The sequence below is a fragment of the Planococcus citri genome, chromosome 5 (genome assembly GCF_950023065.1).
Source record: "Planococcus citri chromosome 5, ihPlaCitr1.1, whole genome shotgun sequence".
Classification (NCBI taxonomy): Eukaryota; Metazoa; Arthropoda; class Insecta; order Hemiptera; family Pseudococcidae; genus Planococcus; species Planococcus citri.
Genome location: NC_088681.1, coordinates 33,467,134 through 33,486,995, shown reverse-complemented (window position 1 = coordinate 33,486,995; position 19,862 = coordinate 33,467,134). Strand labels below are relative to the sequence as shown.

The 19,862-nt window shown below is 32.8% G+C and overlaps 1 protein-coding gene across 4 annotated transcripts in view; it reads right to left on the bottom strand.

The window, feature by feature from the left end:
• Eip93F (Ecdysone-induced protein 93F) overlaps window positions 1-19,862 on the bottom strand; it is a 79,137-nt gene that overhangs the window by 40,522 nt on the left and 18,753 nt on the right. The window contains exon 1 of one of the 4 annotated variants that reach the window (XM_065369220.1): window positions 2,324-2,395. The exons of the other annotated variants lie outside the window; for them this stretch is intronic. The gene's annotated coding sequence lies outside the window, so the exon portion shown is untranslated. Of the gene's footprint in view, window positions 1-2,323; window positions 2,396-19,862 lie in introns of those variants that run through there. 4 annotated transcript variants of the gene reach the window in all.

Genomic DNA, 19,862 nt, shown 5'->3' with positions numbered 1-19,862 from the left:
TAAACGAAAGTAGCCTTTTGGAATAGCGTCTAGTTTCCAAAAATAAAAATTATAGGAAATAAAACAAAATTGACTACCTATAGGTAAATCTGCAGTTTTTTATTTTTTGAAACTTTCAGATTTGATTAAAAAGATCATAAAATTATAATTTTGCAAAAGTTCGTCTACGTGGTTGAATAATTATAAAAATGGATTTGGGCACTTATATAGCCCTATTTTGCTCCAAAAGTTCATAATTTAATCATGAGAATAAGAACTAAGAAGAATAGACTGCAATAGGAAAAATCCTTCTGGCGTTTTGGTGTTTTTTTTTTCTGAAAATTGAGTGAAAGAGCAACACAAATGTTGCTTCTATACCTCAAAAGCAACGTGCAAAAGTTTGATCGGTCTGGTTCAACTACTTCTCCTGTACAACTCAACTTGAATTGTGACATGTGACTAATCCAAAAAATGTTTCTTACAACTTAAGTATAATCATTGAAAAAACAAACAAGCAACAAAAATTGTTTCAATGTAGAAATTTCAACCAAAATATACCTACTGCCACTGGCACTCATTCGTTATTTTTTACTTCATTTCCCAAGTACACCAACTTCAATGAAATTAGTATTTCAATACTTTTCAAATTTTCAATTAAAATCAAGAAAAATTACGATTGACAGCACGGGAAATTATGAGCAATTTTATTCATTTTTTTTTTTCAATCAAATCGATAAAAAAATATTTTTTCCTCAACATACTTAAACGTCCTTAAAATTAGTTTTTCAGGGTGAAAACCCCGCCATTTCTCCCTTCCAAGTTGCTTCAAGAGGATGATTTTTGGGATACGTTATATGTACAGCTTTTGATTTCCTATCGATCGACTTCTAGTTTGACTTTTTTGATTATTTCACTTCCTACACTCCCTCCTAAAAATTTAGACATCTGAGAATTTTAGGTCAAGGTCATTCCCATTCAAACCCAAATTTTAGCGAATTCCGTTGAAATTCTTTCGACTAAAATGACTTCGAATTTCAATTCTCAGCAACGTCAAAAAATCGAAAAAATTTCCCAAGTTTTTAGCTATTTTTCTATTTTTTTTTTTTTTTTTTAATTCGCAATAAAATGACTAAAAAATGGCACTATTGCGTTCTAAAAATATATTTTTACATAGCTTTAGAAATTGTATCTTTCACTATTTTGACATAATGAATGCTAAATATTTGGCAAGAAAAAATTTTCAAAACACGAATTTTTTTACTTAATACTCGTAATAAGCGATTTGCAAATTTTCAGCTGCTCGGTAGAATTTTAAAAGTGTATTGGATTTTAACGGAAATACCATAGATCGACGCAAAACCTCAAAAATACTTTTATGTATTTGGCACTCAGCCACTTTTCCCAAAACAGCTTGGGTATTTATGGGCTAGAGCAAAAAACCGCGAGGCTCTCTTTTAGAGAATTCACATCTCCTCTCCAGGGACACTTCCGGTGTCTAAATTTTTTCTCAGTAATTTTCTACTCAAAATGAAGGTTTCTACTGAATTTGGTCAAAATCCGTCATTTCAAGGAGGAGGGGAGCGATCCACTCTAATGTACATCTAGGTACATACGAAGGTTGGTCAAGAAGTATGTTTCACACGGTTTTATAGATTTTGAAGGGCTGGACATTTTTTGATCAAAATTGGAGGAAATGTAGTTCCAACGTTCGATCAGACTTGATAACATTTATTTTGCATTTGGGTGCATTTTTCGGTTTTTCCTATTTTACAGCGTTGTTAGTAACGTGTGATTGAAAAAATTGCCTCCAAAAGTGATGTTTCAAAAAAATATTAATTTTTCGAGGTTACCTACTCGTACAAAAGAAAAATTCGTCAGAAAATTGATCAAGAACCACTCAAGTCAAGACATAACTAATGTTACATACCTATCTTGATTCAAGCAGGTTCTAAATGAAGTAGATTGTTCGGTGATAGTCCCTTGAGTGCGACCATCCCATGAACAATTCACAGCACCAGAACACTTTTAAGTTAAAAATAACGTTAGTAAAGATATACGCCCTGTGTAATTCTTGATAAATTTTAACCAAAATTATTGTATCACAAACAATTTTTTTTTTTTTGGTGAAATTCCACTTTTGGACGGAATTTTTTTAATAGCACTTTACCAATACCTAATGCTATAAAATCCGAACAGCGAGCTCAAATGCAATATAACCACTGTTAAAATATTTGAACTACACATCCTCAAATTTTATTTAAAAAATGTCCACTCGTTCAAAATCTACAGCTATGTGAAACTTACTAATTGACCAATTCTCGTACTTTAAAAAATAACAGCTTACCCAGTCATTAATGTTATAAGGTGGCTTATTCTTATTTTGGAAATTCAGTAGGTTTTGGGAACTCACCTGAAACAAAATACAAAATAAATTTTCGATTAGTTAAAGCATAGATCTAATATCGATCACTCTATATAGCAAAGAGGGAGAAAAGTATTCGCAAAATTATCCAAATTGAATAAAATTGATAATGACTTAAGCTGACGCCATTTTATTTTAAATTTGATTAGATAGTCTCGCGTTAAACTTGAGAAATCTATCGTTCACGTATATTGTTCATCAATTCCTTGAGATTTTAACCTTTATGTGCAGTTCTAGCCATCTCCACCTTCAAGAATCATGATTTTGTAACAAAATTCATTTTAATCACAAATGGCATCAATTTGTTACCTTTTGAGCACATTTCAACCAGAACCGGTTCGAAAGCCATTAAATTATCAAGCTAATTTTTCCATCGCTGATGAAATTATGCTGAAGGAAATCGAATCTATAGCTAGCGGGGAGGGAGGGGAATATTCAGCAATTGAGCCATTTTTCAATTCATAATTATTCTGAAAAACTTCCCCACAATATTCAGGCCAACATTCTACACAAACGATAAATACTTTTTTTTTTAATGAAAAAATATGTGGGTATATGCGTACGAAAGTTGATAAACTTTGCTAACTTTTGTACCAAAATTCGTGCTAGGTTCCATAGGTACCTACTTAAAGAGCTAATAAACTCACCGGAAACCGATATTTAGACCATTGTAAGCTTTATTACCATAAAAGAAGAATAAAAATTTCGCTAACAACGTTTAAAAAAGATATTATAGAACGAACCGAGCATAGGAAAAAAACACAGCAAGAAGGTAATTTGAATTTGTAGTAGAAAAAGAATTGAGTTAATTACCAGAGAAGGTTAAACTTCATAACAATGGCTCAAAACAGGGCAACCAAACATGAATTGTTTCTAAATAAAATAAAACAAATACCTTCAGTGTTGCTAAAAAACAGCTGTAAGGGTTTTCAAGCTACATTAAAGTCGAGTAGGTATAAGTATAGAAATGAAACGAATAAATTCTAGAGGGAAAATGCTTATTGGATACCTACCTAATACCTAAGGTATTTGTTAAGAACAAAAAATGCAAAAGTAAATTTAGGTTAGCAGTGTTTCCAAAAAGATTTTCAAAAAATAGCTACACTGGTACCTATTATACGAGGAGAAATCATTTTAAAAAAAGTACATTTCCTGTTGAAAGAACCATAAGCATTCGACGAATAAAAAATTTCCAATTTCAAATGGTAGGTATCGCCATCGATTGAATATAGGTAAATCACGTTATTAGATGCACACAAAAAAAAAGTAGATACGTCTCTTTTTCATAACAAAAAAGCTCGAAAAATATCTGAAAACGATTTGAAAAATAATAATAACCCGAATCGAGTGAAATATTCGAATGACTGGAAGTATATAAGTACGATGCGAAGAAGAAATTATTCGAAGGGAAAAATATACGCAAGGTTTTCTAAATAGAATCAAAGAAAAAAATGTGAAAATGCAACGACGAAAAATGGCAGAAATTGCGAGAAATACGAAATTTGAATCTGAATAATGGAAACGATACGACTGAAACGAATTTACGTTTTTACAATCTATATACGAATGAAATTATGAAAATTGCTATCGATATAATACGCAGAGAATGGTAAGTATACGTATACTTGGCATAATATAAAATGGTACAAACTTTACGCTGGCAATTGCAACGAGATAAATATTTTGCTTTCATTAACGTTAACCTCTTTCTCTTATGTATGCAGTTGATTGTAAACGCCCACTTTTAACATGATGAAAAAAAATCTACGTAAATCATCGTAATCGTAATAGGCTAATAAAAGCGTACAATAATTCAAAACATTTAACTAGGCGAATTTGCGCGCCCAGATCTACATAAGCAACTTGTTTTACTCGTACATACAATAACAGAGGAAAAGAAACTCCGCTTGTATAGGTATACGCAATTGGAAATGATAGAAAAAATAGGTAGGTAGGTAGGTAGGTGTAATCAACAAGTGCGTTTTAAGGGTGCATCTCGAATAAGGACGAATTTTCCCACAGAAGAGAGAAATTTTCGTCTAGAAAAGCATGTATAGTAGGTACGTGGGACGCGTTGAATATTCTCGAGGCTTTTTAAACGACGAAAGAGGATTTTAGGTAAACGCCATTTTTTTTTTCGCCCGCCTGTCTTACGTTTTCTTTGCAGGAACACTGCGAGTATTCCATTATACTATTTTCTATTTGTACGGATCGTTGATCAGGTCGATTTCTTTACCGCCCGAGTAGGCTTTTGTTTTGGCCTTTTTCAACATCCTGTCCCCTGTTTTTATTTGCCTTATTCATTTGAGTTTTTTTCCACGTCATCGTCGTCATCATTTTGTCCTTGCCGACGTACTCGTTCAAGTGCCAGAAGCAGCGTCGTCGCCTTATTTTAGTCTTCGTTTGGTTGTCCTATCGAAATTCACGTTTTATCGCGTTCTTAATACTGCCATATTATTAGGCCTATTTTGTAAAGCTATATGTAAGTGTGGTGTGGTTTGGATATAGAAATAGCTTTATTTTTGAATAAAATATCATTTTGGCGAGCTTACAATTTTTTTCAATTAAAATATGCGATTGGTTTTTAGATCATTTATTCAATTTTTTCATTTTCAAATGTATCTAATACCGAGGCTTGATTTATTCCATTTTTTTTTAAAGAGCTCCATTCGTTTTACTTTGACGAGAAAAATGAAATTTTCTCGATTTGTGCAAATTTCTTTAAACATGGTCAGATTTTATTTGAAAAATTATTCCCCAAATTATGATGCACTAAAAATACGTTCAAAGTTTTCACATCCCAGGTTTTGTTTGACTATTTATGAACTTATTTAATTCAATTAGAATTTCGACTTGAATTTTTTATCAAGTTCTACTCGCAAAAAATTAAATATCTGCAGGATTAGGTATGGAATGTTATGTAAAAATTATATGCAAAAGGAGTAAAAATTTCTATAGAGCCGGGTTTAATTTAAAAGTTAATAATAGAGCGTTTGAAAGACAATAAAACTTAAGATCGAGTCAGCAAATTTTTCAAATTGACTGGTATTGAATCGGAGTCTGAGTATGTATCGACTTTTGCTCATCGATGAATTGTCAATCAAGCAAATCATTCGCATTCCATTGATTGATGACCTCACACGGGTTTGATTTTTTTGACGTCTGAGACCATGTTTCAATTATTGTAGGCAGTTCATTGTTCAGAAAAGAAGCTAATTCATCTCAAGGAACGAATTGATCGAAATTTTTAAAAAAAACAACCATTTCAATACCGACATACCACCTACTTACATATTTTAATATAGAAACGAGACGAAAGGAAATTAATTTAAATGGAAACTTTTTTGAATTTTTCCAAAATTGCGATACTTGGGAGTAATCGACAAATTGTTTCTCGATTCGAAAGTTGTGAAATTAATAAAACTGCAGCATAAGATAAAACGAAAATACCGCAAGAACTTCATAAGCAAATTCATCTCTCAATTTTTGAAAAATTCTAATTTTTGGTGCACACCTGTTTTTTGGCACGTAAAATTAATTCAAAATATTTCTTAGCCATATGACTTTTTAAAAATTAATTTCAACATTTCTAAACTGTTGCTTCGAATATGAAAATGAGTCATTGAGGTACTTCGGTAGGTACCTAACATTGTGTCCCATTAATCACTATGTATTTTGAAATTATGATTTTTTTAATCCTCATCTCCCACAGAAGCAGTACCCACTACCCACCTAGATGATTTAAAAAAAAAAAAGTGAAATACAACTAGTAAAAAGTCTTGATAAAATTAAAAAATTTAGCAACAATTCCCTCTCAAATCTATCTTTATAATGATTTATTAGAAATTTTCAACCTTCTTTCCTCCTTCCTTCCCTCCCTCCCACGTCTTCCGTTCTTTCCTTCCTTTCAACGAAGTTTTATCGATTACTAGTTATATGTATTAAGTAGACCTACCCACGATAGCTAAAAATTGATCCCATCAAGAATTTTTTTTCAGTGGTAGACCAATCTCGCTGGAATGTTACCAAATGAGAAAAAAATCAAATATAGGTAGAGATTATACTTCAATTTGATTTTATTTAAAAATGCAAAAAATGAGTTTTGACGATAGAACTTTTTGAATAGGTACCTAATTTAACAATTTTTCGAGGTCATTTCTTCATAAAATTTTATCAAGTCGTGAAATTAAAATTTATTGACGATAAAATTTAATTTGAATGGCTAAAATTATATAAGATCGAGAAAACCCTCATTCAGTACGTGAATACCTCCATACCCTCTTCCATCCATCATAAAAAATTGAAAACTTCACTCGAGCCAATCTAAGACTAAAACTTACAGTAGGTACCTAAAAATTAAAAAGAAAAAGAGTTTTTTTGAATAGGGTAGCAATTTTAACAATTTCTTGAGGTCATTTCTTCATAAAACTTTATCAAATCATTACATAAAAATTTATATGATAAAATTTAATTTGAATAACTAAAATTATATATAACATCGAGGAAACCCTCATTCAGCACGTGAATACCTCCACCCCCTCTTAAAAAATTAAAAAAAATTCACTCGAACTAATCTAAGACTAAAACTTACAGTAAAAAAAAAAAAAAATGGAAAAACCTCTTTACAATGTCATCTCGTAAAACGTATTCATTCCACTCGACGGCGAATTTCTCAATCGATTAAGTATTCGCTCTCGCATGCAGCATATCAAGTCAATAGGTAGGTAGCTGGCTATAGGTAGGTAGCCCACTGAAACAATGTTTCATCCTTAAACACGTCCGTTCTTAAATAGCCAAAACACGCGAAAATTCACGTAAACAACACGTGCACGCGTTTAAACGTACATTGTACCGAGAATAACGATGATGCATTCCGTATAGTAAATAATTGCACCTCCTGAAAAAAATTTTCGTCACTGGAACCGGTTCACGCGCGCGAGGAATATTCTATTTCGCAGTTGATAATTTCAAACTTTGTTGCAATGTGAGAGAGTTAAAGAACCTGTTGCAAAATTCGCGCGTATTTTTCATACACGTATAAAAGCCTTTGTTGGGCAATTGGTCAAATGAAACGACGCATAATACAATATATCAATATTAAGAAATACACTTCGACTTGTATTGTTTCACAATGAAAACGTCGTCGTTCAATTTGTAATTAACGCATTTTTAATATTATGTGGTAATTGGTATATTATAATGGATTCGATTTATGCACACTTCGCGTGTGATGTAGGCCTATTACATGGTTTAAAAAAATTTTTCAAACGCGGAATCGAATATCGAATGGTGACAATGTGCAAAAAAAATCAAAGCACAGGGAGAAACAGAGAGAGTAGAAAATCTTCCATAATTTTTGTATACTTATACGACGATGTCAATAAACTTTCAACAATGACGAGAATTATACTTATTGTGCAAAATATTTCCGCGTTACATTGCTACCTAAGTACCTATACATATAAATGCACTTTGTAATGCAAAATATATGAGAAATTGAGAGAAAAGACTCGACGTCAAATTGAATGAGCTGGATTTTGATACCTAAGTAGATATACTGATTTCTCAATTTTTTATGCGAAAATTAATCACATAAAAGTAAACATTAACTCAAATGAGTAATACTGACTGAGGTAGCCAAAAATTTCAGGAAAATGTTTCACCGTTAATTATAGAATTTTATGCCATTGGTATTAGAAGAAAGAACATCTCGTAAGCAGGTAATCAAGACTATAGAAAACATGAAACCTAAAGCTTTATCGCAGGAGCAATGCAATCAAAACGTTCAGCATTTTCTCAAAGGTAAAAAAAATCTATAAGCAGACAAAATATTTTTTAAAGCTGAAAAACAATTATTCAAGTCACATTTGTTTTTTTCTTAAAAATTCTGCTCAGAAAATAATAATAAAAGGTAATAAAAAAAAAACAAAAAAAATACAGAAAAATCTGTAAAAATGCATATTTCAAATTGACTCCCCCCCTCCTCCTCCTCCCAAAGAAAAGTTCGATCGAACTTTACTTTAAAATTGGGTATACCTGAAAAATTTGCCAAAAATCATGAAAATGCAACTGATCACTATTCCAAACGTATCGCCCGGTTATAGTGAAAAATCTCCACGGTGGCTCGTGGGAAAATCGTCAAGTCCGGGCAAAAGACAATGAAAATGATTTTTACGATTCGAAAAAGTCAATTTGAAATACAATGAAGCTTTACAACCAATTTTAGGGTCTAAGATTTCAGACACGTGTTTTTGACGTCATCGCTGCTTTTTGTAAACAAATCTGTCAACTAAGGGGAAAACATTATCCAAATACTACTCATATTAAACACGCCATTATATGAATATTTATCAAAAACTGCGACCATGAACGATCAACGAACTCGAAAAACAACACCTTAATATGCACATGTAGATAAAAACTTTTAAATTCCATGATAGAGTACACATATCAGACGAGAATTAATCAGTGATAAGAAAATCATACATTTACACATACCTACCTAAATAAAGCAAAGCGTTTAAAAAATTAAGCGAAACTATGTTCGTTGATGAAAAAAACACATGCAGCGCAGAATGAACAATGAGTCCCCTTAAGCTCCCCCATATCATTTACTCTCATTTTCAAAAATAACTATCATCCGTTATCCTATATATATTCACAAAATGGGGAAAAATTAAGAAAAGACGATACGGTAGGTACAGCTGACGACCAATTTCTTAGGCTTCCAGTGGTCCAGATCAATACTAAAACATAACAGGAAAATTATATTACACAGCAGAGTGGCAATGGCAATACCCGACGTCTTGCCACGAAACCAAAATCGAGACATTGCTTATACAACGGCCATCTTTCGGCATTGGCCGTAACTACACGTCACGCAATTCGCAATTACGAACGGTGTTCGGGTTGCATAGGCGCGCCGAACGAAGGTTACCCATTAAAATGTAGTTAGGCGCATTACAATAAAACAATTATCACGGATGCGTGTTCCGTGTTCAGAGCATTTTACGGCTTATTGTTGATACGAAAACCACAATTTGAGCACGAAATTCAACGTCGCCATTTCTGATTCTTAATACAGAGGCTATGTCGACTTACATACGTACTTACGTCATTATGCACGGAATTTGGTAAATTTTCGTGGTATTTTAGATTTCTTCAGTTGGTAAGACTGGTGAATAAAAATTGTTTGAAAAGTTTTATGGTAGCAGAGCAGTGGTTTTTTTAAAAATAGCTATAATGTATAATTCAGCAGTGAAATTTTCTTTGGTCATATCTTTCATATACAAATGAAAGGGACAGGGATAAGACTGCAGGTCCTTGTTGAGAAAAATATACAAAGACCTCTACACAAGGTAATGATCATTGTTTCATTGAGATTATACTTATGGTGCACCCGGTGGAGCTGTAGGTCCGAAACGATTTTGGGATTGGATTTCGGTTTCAGGATCAAAATTTATTCATTTCGAGATTGGATTTGTTTTAGTTTTGTTCTTCTAAATTTTTATTTCGGTTTTGGGATTGGTTTTGGAATTGAAAAAATGGTTTCAGTTCAGGGATGAATTGATTCCAGGTTTGAAATTTTCATTTCAACCAATTTTAAGCCCAAAGTGACTAATGGACCTGACAAGGAGTCTAAAAAATGTGAGGTTTTGACATGGGAATCCGATGGTGTAATTAGTTTAACGTTAAATGCATACTCGTATTTTGTTTAATATGTCGAGTAATTTCTATTATACTCTGAATGAACGATGATAATCTGACAAACCATCTCGACTTTCAGTTGTAGGTCGAGTTTTGATCCAGTAGAAATCAGCTGCTATTTTTAATCATTTTTTTAACAATTTTGAGAATTGACAAAAATATTGAAATAATCAACTGATAGTTTTCAACAATTTTAAACAAAATGTAAGACTGATGGAAACTTGATCCTAAATCTTCCTACATTATAGTACTTTAATCAGTAATTATTTCATCATGATAATTCAAATCGATTTCAAGTTGATTTCATTTCTTACTGAAGGCCTAAACTTGACTGAAAATGTTTGTCGATTTTTCTTTCTCTATAAGACATCAATTATGCGTACAGAAAGTTGAAGTCAATTATAGGTTGATTTTTACCAAGTCATAAAAATGATGTGAAAATCAATTCAACAATGTTCTAAATTTGTAATTGTATTATAATCTATGCCTTTTTTGAATTTTGAAGTTGTATTGATTTTTTACCAATTTTTCGCTCAAATGAAAATATGTCAAAAATTGATTCAAAACCTAATTGATACATTTTTAAGTCAGAAGTTGGATCTATTTTTCATCAATTTTTTTGTCAAAAATGATAAAACATGAAAACTTGATGTGAAATATTTATTGATTTTTCCTTGAAAATACTTAAGACTTTATTAATTCAGCATGTATAAAAGTTGAAGTTGATTTTAAACTGATTATCACTCAGAAATGAAAATGGTGTGAAAATTGATTCAAAATTGTTATATACTTGTGCTGTTGAAATCGATACCTTTTTTGAATTTAAAAATTTGAATCAATTTTTCATTGATTTTTTGTTGAAATGAAAATATGTAGTCAAAACTTGACACAAAATATTCATCAATTTTTTTCATAAACATATAAAATTTTTTCAGCGCATTGAAGTTGACGTTGATTTTGACCAATTTTGGCTGGGAAATGAAAATGGTATACAAATCGCTTCAAAATTTTATTGTTGATTTACAGCACAAAGGGGTCATATCGATCCAGTTTTTCAGTCATGGGAAAGTTGAGGTGCAGGGATTTTCCCATCAAATCATTTTAAATATCAGCTTGACACAAGATTGATAAAATAAAAAAAACTCGATAAAAAGTACTAAAAATCATCAGCACAGGTATTAAGTCGATTTTGCATCAAATCACAAGAAAGTTTTGGGACCACCACTTTTTATCATTAATGTAAATGGCATCTCAAACTAGAAATTTTCAGTCAATTAGTTGATAAGAATCCTCTGTCTGTGAAGAAGCGAGGTTTATCAAACTTTTCTCCCTATTTCTTATACCTCAACATGGACACTTTGGACACGTTGAGTCATAGAAGACATAAAATTTGATGCTTTGAAATTAACATCTGCAGATTATGTTGACACACTTTTCAAAACTGTTTGTGTTTCACTGTTTAAAAATAGGTACTGTTAACATTTGAGAAAATTATCCTGTTCAACAATAGAATAAATTTTCTTTGAAATTTACAAAAATATCCAGGTTCTTCATACTGATGTAGTTGATGATTTGTCGGTGTGAACTGTGAAGGTAGCAGTTGAATAATCAATCAACATCAGTCTCCACCAATTTTGAACTTTGAAAAGTGGCAATGATATTGAGAATGTTTTTGTTGATGTTAAATTTCACATCACTGGCATGCTGTATGAGAACAGGCCAAAAAAAAACATATCATCTTGAAATTGGAGTGCTGCAGGTTAAACATTAAGTAAAAATTGATTCTCAGATAAACACCAGCTGAGAAAAATTAAGAGAATGTGACAGCATATTGAAATGGCTTGAAGAAAAACCACTGCCCTGCTACCATGTGACATTTTGAAAACGCTTGGTTCATTTCATTCGACTAGTTCTAACAAATAATGAAACATCATGAAAGAATACTGAATTACCTACATCTTAGATATGCATGGATATTGGATATGCACAAAACATGAAGAGAAAAACCACTGCTCTGCTACCATGTTGCATTTTCAGGACATTCCGTTCATTTTAATGAACAAATACCAAAACAATTTTAGTGCAAAACGTGTCCTTCCCCCTCGATGAGCAGATGAAATTCTACACCAAAATATACCGAACCACTCTTAATAGAAAAGTGGAAATGCATTTATACCCTGATGTTCAACAACCATCAACAATATGACCATCTTCTTACTATACAAGCAAAAATATACATTTTCATACCAATATAGAATGATTCCAATACAATAATTGGCGAATGCAGCAGCATGTAATAAGTCGCAACTTCTTAAATATTGTGTTTTATTCTGCGACGTATCTACTCGTATACGTATGCTGAGTGAGTAAGTATTTGAACGGCAGTCTCGTGTATTTAGCTCGTTAAGAATATAACCGTAATAATTTAAACTATTGAGAGCTGGTCATTGGCACAACGAATAAACAACGCACTACTACCCTCATCATGACGGTGACGGAAAAAGAAAACGACGAAAAAAAATAACCGTTTCGAACATATCAACGTGTATACCATATACCACGGCACGGTGGCGCGTAATTAACAATATAAAAATTTCAGTTTTCGCCATCAGTATTGCTCACAGAGTCGTTACATTTTATTGGCAATTTATCACTAGAGAATGCGTGGGTACGTGAAATTCGCCACAAAAACCGACATCGGCAGCTGATTAGAACACCACGTTTCCGTTTATGCAAATTTCATTTTTTTATGAGATTTTTCAACTTCTTTCGCGTGAAACGATCCTTATTTTTCGATTTCGAACAGTCGCACTATACTTTATCAAAGATACTTAAAAACGTTTAATTTCGATGTCGATTTGTTACGTTGTATTAAATGCTCGCACAATATATGACCACTATACAACAAAGTCATGTATCTACTATAAAAATATGAAGTGTTATAAAGCTACAATTCCTCCCCTCTTCTCGATCACACATTTGTTCGAAAAAAATGATCAATTAATGTTATCATATACGCTCATTTACACAAATTTTGATTAGGTATAACCAAAATCATCATTCTCCATGATAACTGAGTCAGTCATGATAAGTTGATAATCACACATGTGGTACCTTTGTATTCATAAATTCCATACACAATAATTGAAATTACCTGGGATTTTCATATAATATTTTCGAGAGAAATTAGATATACGTAGGTAGATATAAATTTCGAAGAATTATCAAAATGAAATTCGTCGGAACCGGAATCACAATAATTCGTGAAAATTTTAATTGGCGATTAGATATACCTATTCCTCGTATGGAAAACTCAGAATTGAGGTGGAGAAGAGGGGAAAAATCGAAGAAAAAATCGAAGTAGGTACTCAAGTAGAATAAGGGGTAAGTAAGTATGTACTTATAAATTTAAATTGGCATGACAATTTTTGATTGTCGTCGTGATTAAATAGTCAGTTTTACACTTCTATGTAGTACAACGAGCTGGACAAATTCTGACAGCATGGCTCATAATTCTATAATGTAAGACTTTCAAGTGCTCAAGTCTTAAAAATCAATCGAGCAGGTAGGAAGATTCAAACCATCAAAATGGACAATTGGGCATTCATTCATCACTCAAAAAATCTCTTTTTAAACCAAGAAATAACAACTAATCTTCTCAATTTTCTTATAAGATTTCCCGCGAAAAAAAAATTCCATTTTCAAGTAGGTACCTATACTTATCAAATTTATTTTTGGCTATCTCGATTTTTTCTCTCTCCTCTATAGGAAAAAGTTTTGAAGTTCTATTCACGAAATTTTTAGGAAAATTCCATGACATGATTCCAAAAGCTATCATAAATGAAATGTAAAATCACATCCATAAGTAATTTTATTTGACAGTTCCGGCGTAATTATCGGGGAACATAGATGAGCATTGATCTTATTTGGAAACAATCATAATTCGTTCTAAAAATTTTCATCGTCAAACATACACGAAATATAATATTATAATTTTTAAAACTATGTACATACCTAAGTATTGAATATGTGTGTTGTTCGAAAGAAAAAAAAAAAGTCATAACTCATTATCGATGTGAGCAAATGAAAAAAAAAAATTAAAATTAGGTTTTCCGTGATTTGAAATACGAAAGAGAAATTCGTCATTTTGCCAGAAATTTCATTTATATGAGTTATTTTAAACAATTTCAACATTTTCCGAGAATTTGTCACAGCAAGTAGGTATTCGTATATTAGGAATGCTTCACACGCATAATTTTTTAGAATTTTAAACATGAGTGATAGGTATATAAATTTAATTTTAGAAAAAAAATCATCGATATCATCATAAAAGTAAGAGGAAGTAGATAGGCACTTCTAGTGAATAAATGACACAAACACGTTTCCAAGCATATAGGTAGTTATTCTGTTTTTTGCCTGAAAATTAAAAAAAAAAAAAAAATAGGCACTTCTAGTGAATAAATGACACAAACACGCTTCCAAGCATATAGGTAGTTATTCTGTTTTTTGCCTGAAAATTCAAAAAAAAAAAAAAAAAATTACGTTGAAAAATATTAAATCTTAATAGAGGAAAAGAAACACCGTGGGACTGAGAAGATCAACAGTTGATTTCGGGAAAAAAGAGGATGAGAGAGAGGGGAAGGAGGGATTCAAGCTCAAAAATTCAACGAATTCATTTCTTCATTCTTATCCATTTATATCAAAATGAAGTAAAAAATATTCAGAAAATGAAATATGCCAGAAGACAGTATCTCTCTGGCTCCTTCGGTTGCAACACCTCTGCCGGTCTGCCCACATCCAAAACCTCCTCTCTTTGAATAATTCTAGCTTTACTCTCCTCACAAGCGAGGCGTCTGACTTCAAAACTTGAACAGGACAGCGATTTTTGGAAAACTATGGTTTAAAATTCACAAGCCCAAAATTTCATCTGCCAAAATAAATTTTTCAATTTAGATTTAACTAATTAATTATTGACACATATCATGTGTAGATAACCAATACCTAGGTTAGAAACATATTAAATGATTACAAAAAAAAAAAAAAAAAAATGGCGAATTTCTGAAAATTCGGAATTGACCATTTTTGGCAATGTATTCATTCTGTAAAGAAAGATGGAAACTAATTATTAGCAACTCCCCCCAACTGTTCTAAAACCTTCAGTGCAATTTTTGATTTCTTCGAAATTTTAAAATTTCGTCGAGAATTGACGCAACCTATTTTTAGCTATATCCAAATCACTTCCTACACATATTGGAATAATTTTAGAATTCCGAATAAATCGAAACTCACGTAGGCCCAACGTAAGAGGCTCCAGAATGGCTCGCAACAGTAAGATTCGGACAGCAGGTGTTTGCTTTTGAAAAAATACCTACAGCTATTTTTACAAATTTTTAAAAAATCTCCACGAACAGAAAACTTTTAATTTTTTTAATTTTTTCCCACACAAAATATTCTGGCAAAAAAAACATACTCGAGGTGTTAGCCTGGAAATCGGATCAATTGAGAAAAATCCCTTCAAGCAGGTTGAATATAAGCTATAAATCGATGCTTGGATGTCAAATCAATTTCCGCATCTTCTGGAGAAATTTTAAGATTCTGAAGAAATCGAAAATCTTGACAAAGGCTCCAGAATGACCGGAAATTTTGAAATTCGGGTTGATGGGGGGAGGGGGTATTAATTTCAGAACTAGTTTTCATAATTCTTTTTTTAAGCCAAAAATGGTTAATTTCAAATATTTGAATGCACCAAAAATCGAAAAAGCAATTTGAACAGCTAAAATTTCGGTTTGAAGTTTCAAACCATTTTTTTTTTTTTTTTTTTTTTCAAAGATCGCCGCCGTTTCGTTCAGATCGTAGGAGGACACATCGAGAGGTTCCCTTCCTACAAGGAAAGTATCTCAACTTGCATAAAACTTTTTGAACCAGACAGAGCTAGATTGAAAGACCATGCAAAAATACATCTAAAATTTTAGGTGCTAAAGTGATATTTCGAGAAGAGAAAAAAAATTAAAATTTTGCCAAATTGACCTGGAAATCAATTTTAAACATTTTTGAATCACTCTGAGCAGATATACGAGTATGAACTCTTCAGCCAAATTTTTAAAACTTGAAATTTCCACAAAATTTTACCCAATGAAGTTAGAACGCCGAAATCCACTATGCACCACAATTTCAACGCGTTGAATCAACTGGAAGTGGTTTTACGTCATTTTGAAGTCTCCAGCAACTTTTCGGAAATTCCAATGTCCACAACAGTACTGTACCTCATCGTGATATTAAAAAAATGAAAAATAAAAAAACACTTTGAACGACCTTAGCTCCATTCCTACGAAGGTGGAGATCTCATCAACAGCCACTCCAATGAAAAATTCGATTCGAGTCAGACGATATTCATTAAATCACTATCCAATCTTCAACAAAATATTATTTAAGCTATGAGCCAAAATTTGAATTTTGTGATGGGTAAATTTAGATTTGTAATGAAAGAAGAATACCTCGTACATAAAATCCGAATAAGACCGAAAACTTCTGTTTTCTGGGTGTTTAGCCCCTTAAAAGTGGACCTCTGAACCAAAACCGCTGGTTGCTTTGAAATTCCTTCAAAATTATTTTTATATCAAATCTTGAGGGAAAATTATCCATAATACACGTTACATGAGAGAAATGTTATCCCACGCGAAAATATAATGAAATACTCAAATATACACCATTTTTAAGCACTCGAGAACTCCTTTCATTATATGTACCTAATTATAAAACCTACATCGAGCAAATAAGATTATAATTCACGACCCAATAAACTATTCATTCAATCGATCCATAAAAATGAAAAAATGAAATAAAAATTAAACAACACGAAACGAGCATGTTAGCCCAGGTATTATAAGGTAATAAACAACCCAACACGAAAATGATTGAGGAATAATATTTTCATAACACGTTATCTTATATTTACATTGGCTCCTATATAAACCAGGCATACACCATAAGTAAGCCCATCATAGAACGACAACCCAAAACGAACCCATTAAAAACAATTGCATCCTCGCTCATTATTATTACGTAGGTAGGTATAAGGTAAACCATGTCTACGTAGGTATGTCTATGTACATTAACATTACACATACAAAATACAAAACAATTGGAAAGGGGAAAAAATTCAGATGAAATGAAAACACGCAGGCATCAGTTTAGACAGACAGCACGAATAGTGATAGTGGAAAAAATCAAAGCTCATTTAGCGACTCAAAGTGGGCGTAAAATCATCGATCAAACGCGTCCATCCTGTGTGACCAAGTATACTGTATAGACTATAGACCTGGTAAGCTATAAGGTAAGGTAAGTATTAATGGTCGTGCTATTGTGTTGGATTGATACTCATACGTACCTAACCTACGTACGTAGCTATACGTACGTATCGTACACATGCACGAGCAGAGCACTACCCGAATAACCTATTAATCCAGTAATCCATTGATACGGTGTGGCCAGGTGAGGAAGTATTTATGTGCATTGCAGCGCAGAAAGGGAGTGTGAGAGATACACAAATACACCGAAAACGATATAGGTATAGGATAAAGAGCAGAAGCATCAAACATTCGCATTCGCAGCAACATATTATACTCGTAGGAAAGGAACACAAGAGTGCTCGGATGAGCTGGCAAGAAACGTATAATATGCCTTTGCGAAGCCGAGAAGAAGACGTTAGAGCAGCACACAGATGAGAAACTAGTAGGCTCTCTCGGTTACTGGTATTTTTTCGAGGGTAGAAACGCACGCGTGAAATTTCATCGCGAGGCGGCGCGGTCGGCGTCTCTATAAGCTAACGAAGTAGACAAAAGGCGATGCCGGTAAGACGTCTGAAAAAGCACAACAATGTCTGGAATACGTAAGTAATTTCCAAATAATCGATTCAATTTTTTCACAGCGCCCCCGGTCTCCGCGCCCGCCTCAGCCAATCGTTTATACGTCGCGAGCGACGTCTCTATGGGCGGAAAAAGCTGCGTCTGTGGAACCTTTGCTTTGCCTTTGCTTTGTCGCGTATTATAAAATAAATATTAATATCGGTTAAACGTATTATTCTCGCCGACCGTAAATTTTTCCTCGACGATATTTCGGTATAAATGGTAAAAATTTTCCTCTTCGAAGAGGCAAACGACACCTCTCCTGCAGTCTCTTCATCTGAAATGCATCGGTTTCGACGCGCGCACTCGCCACAACTCGACGAAATGCACCATTTAAACGTTCTTTTCTTTTAGGTACGGGTCATTGACTTATTTTTGCCTTTTTTCCTTGCCCAGCTTCGCTTCTTTTTCGTCTCTTTCTCTCGGTTTTCATCCCAAATACCAAATGTACTACTTCTACATCCGTCCTCGCACAGGTATTTTTTTTGCGGCGGCGGGCTGCGTAATTTTCACGTTTTACGTTGCGCCGCCAAAATATTATATAGACCCCCTCCCCTCTCCCCCACTTATACACACCATCCCACTGTACCAGTGTAGAGTGTACCACCTGTGCTCTCATACACCAGCACCATCGTCCTACTACTTACTACATCGATATTATTGTTTCTTCCAAGACCAATTTACAAATATGCATATCGGTTTACTTTATCCGAATAGGTACCAGCTTTGCTTTGTTTTAGATTCGAGTTTCCTAAAATTATCGAGGATAATAAAATTTATCGTAATTTATCGTCGTCGCATTCTTCCCTTTACGATTGCGTATGCTGGTTCATATCGACTCTGTGTCGCCAATTCGCCATATGCTCAGCCCAAATACTCGGAAAAATCTGATTACAGACACGCGTTTCCGCCTGTCGCTATGGGTTTTTTTTTGGAAAACAAAATAATTGATAAAAAACTTGTCGCAGAGTGACTAATTCTGTATCGAAAACGATTGATAATTCGAGTGTAAAAAAAATTTCTGACGAAACATGTCGATAACAGGATTGGCTATCTGGCTGATAGGTGCTTCGAGAGGATGCATGGAAGAAAATTGATGCTATTTTTTTTTTCAATTCTAAAGAAAAATGCAAGATTGCGGATATTTTTTGAACAACTTTGAATTTTATTTTGTTATGAAAATTGACATTTCAGCAATATTACGTATCATCGAGTAGGTACGATAATACGATGTTATAATGAATCAATTCGATAACAATTCTGTTTTTCGAATTTTCGGAAAAATCTAATAAATACGTATCACTCGGTTGAATAGATTTCCACATTTATGAGCGAAAGCATTCAAAGTAACAGCAAAATCGCGCCAAAGATTGAAGCAATGTGTACCTACTTTATTTTTTTAGGCATGAAAAAAATCGAAAATCATTTTTTTTAACTGAAAAGAACAAAAACTTTTTTGCTGAAACCCAAAAAAAAACTCTAATACAAATTCATCAAAAATTATATCTAAGATTATTTTTTCGATTTTCAAGGGGGAAAAGGGTAAAAATCATTTTGAAAAATGAGAGGGAAAGTTTGAAAATATTGAAAGCTTGAATATAAAACATTTAGGTAAGTACTCGTATGTAGGTAGTAAGTTGAGAAAACTTTTTCGAATATTCTAATTTAAAAATATTGAAAATTTAATGAGGAAATTCTATAGGTAATTCAAAAATGGTGAAAAAATGTTGGAAAAAAATGAAAAATAAAATATATGTAGGTATACCTATTAAGTAGATAGATAATAAAAATTGGAAAAATAATTTTTCAGTACTTGGTTTTTTTTCCTGAAAAACATTAAATTCATTTCA